Raw genomic sequence first — 2,910 nt, 5'->3', positions numbered from 1 at the left:
CAGTTCCATGTGATGGAGCCGGTTCTTGCAAACTAAGCTCATCATTTATTCTTTGCTGAAGTCAGCAAATAGAGTTAGAGAGATACCCAGTCATCTATCACACCAAATAAAAGGACATAACGGCTTTCAAAAGGGTTTTCCCACATACCCAAAAGGCTTTCTGAAAGCTTCTACCTCTGCAAAAAAAAAAGAAAAAAAAAAGAAAAAAAAAGAAAAAAAATTAGAACAATTATGGCAGATTGCATGAAACGTGAGAACGTCACAGTAACTGCTACTTTTCATTATGTTTGTCTTTGGGTCATGATCAACGGACGGGAAGTTTCCGATATGGTATCAGAAGAAAGATTGGTATTGTGAAGGATGGTTTTCAGTCATCTAGGATCCTACTGTAAGGATTATCTGAAGGGAAAATGGGTCTTTCAGGTGCATGTTCAAAAGGCTTTGATGGACTGAAAGTAACTGTGAGAGCTGTACTATCGGGAGGGTGGCCTAAGACTACGATGCTAAAGTATGCATACCTCAGTTACAAAACGTTTGAAAGGAAGTCTCAGCCACAGAATGCATATACCTGTAGAGTTTTGCATGGGTTTTATATGAATACAATTTTAAAAAATAGCTGCTTGCACATTATACCAGAAAAACCTCCAAAACTGCAATTGCTTTGAAAATAGATTTTAGGTTTTTTGGAGTTTTCTGAAATGCTTGGTCTGTATTTTGATAATTGTGCATATTATGTAAAAATGTTGGTGGACCCATAAATGACCAGACTTTTTCTAAGAAAAATGTTGCTTTAATGCATTTCATGAATTTTTACTCTTATATCATTGCTTGCTAGGAATAGCAAATCTGCTTTTCTGCATCTGCTTTGCGTAGCTATTGTAAGGCTTTGAACTAATGTATGTATTTATTGCTTGAACTTCTGTGCATACCTTATAAAGCATAATGTCTGACAATTTAAATGGCTCATGTATTCTTGCTTCTATCATAAGCTGATTATGGGGACTATGATCTTTTGTATACAGCAAATTTTAACTGTAGCACAAACATCTGTTTATGTATTGGTGGAATATACCTGTTTTATTTATCTTTTTTGAGGTAAACTAATTTTTGATACTTTTCATTACTGTGTACTATGTTCAGACTTTGAATTCTCTGACATTAGAAGTCATGGTTGAGAATTGTAACAGCTGTTATTCGTTCTGTATTCATGGCTTTCACTGCTGAATAAAATAAAGGACCAAACCTAGGATTTGAAAGAAAACTGTCTACCTCTAACACCAGGGAGTTATCAGATTTTATTTTACATAGTTTTAGTCTACAAAGACACAATTGCTTAAACCTAGTGGGCTTAAGGCTTATATTCTATGTGGTTGGATTCATGGCGCAGTTGTACTGTTTGAAAATCAATTAAAATTTCATGTGAATGTTACAAGTATTTGGTAGAATTACCACTACCTGGGTTTTCTTTAGATAACTCAGATACGGAGAAAATGTCATCAGCATTCTGTGTCTACAGCTGCTTAACTTCATAAGAATGCATTTCTTTGTGATTAGGGAATCGAAGAAGAGTCAGCTAGGAATAGAGCCTCAGAAGTACACTTAAAATAAACCATCCTGGACTTTAATGTCCCTGGGCAGATTCAGTCACAAAATCCATGACACTGTTTTGTAAAGTTCTCAAACTGGGCGTTCACATTTTGAAGAATCTGTGAGATTTCATCCTGCACATGCCAATATTAACACGCATTTGGACAATAGCTTTATTAATGCCATAAAGCTATTGAAAGGAACATGGCTTACCCTTGTGATTCCACTAGTTCAGGTTGCAATGAAAGGTGTTTTGTCCATGAACACTTGGCAGATCTTACTTAGCAAAAAAAGAAGGATGTACATTTTCCTATAGAATTAATGTATGAACAGTGTGTCACTGCTGTTGGATGTAAAAATGTATATGAAACCATTTCATTCACTTGATTACATTTCTGAAGTATAAATAAAAAATCTAATTCTTTTTGACCCATTTATAACCCCTAGGATTTTATTCTTTCGGAGAGACCATTCTTCCCTGCCAGAGCCAAGTCATAAATTTGTGTACACATGTCCCACAATTTGTTTAAAATCATTTCCTTAGGAATTGGGGATTCATAAACCAAACCATACTCAAATTTAGTCAATAAAAGCGGGGGCTGCTTGTCAAATACATTATGTTAAAAACTATCTTCACGTTCAAAATTGGCTTCCTCACATAATCATCTCATGTTTTCATCCTAATAGAATTTGACATCATAAATTCTGAACGTTAAAAAAAAAAAAAACAAGGGAAAACATGATTACTTTACTCTTTTTAACTTTATGACTCTTCTTTACCAAATCCTTTTTGGGGCTCTGAATATCAGTCACAGCCACGGAATCCGCTGTGGTTTAGGAGAATGCACGGGGTAGGTCAGTCGCTTTCTGAGGGAACGCTTCTTATGCCTCCTGCGATTGCTCCCAGACCTTGACTAGGGGCCAAAACATGCAGGACAGAGCCTCTGCAGAAGAAAGTTTGCCTTTTTCTCTAACTTCAGTATACACTCCTAGATCTGTCATAATCCCAAATAAAAGGAAAATGAATATGTTGAGTATATTTTTATTTTACGCATAATTGAATGTTTTCTGTCATCTCAGTGGAAGAGTACATTGACTAAAGAGATTTCCACAGGACAAAAAATAACTTCAACAGAAATGTGAACATGAGATTAATTTCTTGAAACTTAGAATTCAGTTTTCACTCTCAATTAGTTGAAAGCAAAAGAATTCTCACTTGCCCCCGCCCAGTATATTTTGTTAACTCCATTAAGTCTCTGTAACGAGATGTGACTCCTTACACTCTCCATGCTCTAATGCAGGGAGAACAATTTACAGATTAAA

This window comes from Lontra canadensis, unplaced genomic scaffold, assembly GCF_010015895.1.
Source record: "Lontra canadensis isolate GAN:19392208 unplaced genomic scaffold, GSC_riverotter_1.0 scaffold2, whole genome shotgun sequence".
Classification (NCBI taxonomy): Eukaryota; Metazoa; Chordata; class Mammalia; order Carnivora; family Mustelidae; genus Lontra; species Lontra canadensis.
The sequence above is the reverse complement of the archived record's forward strand: the minus strand, read 5'-3'. Positions refer to the sequence as shown.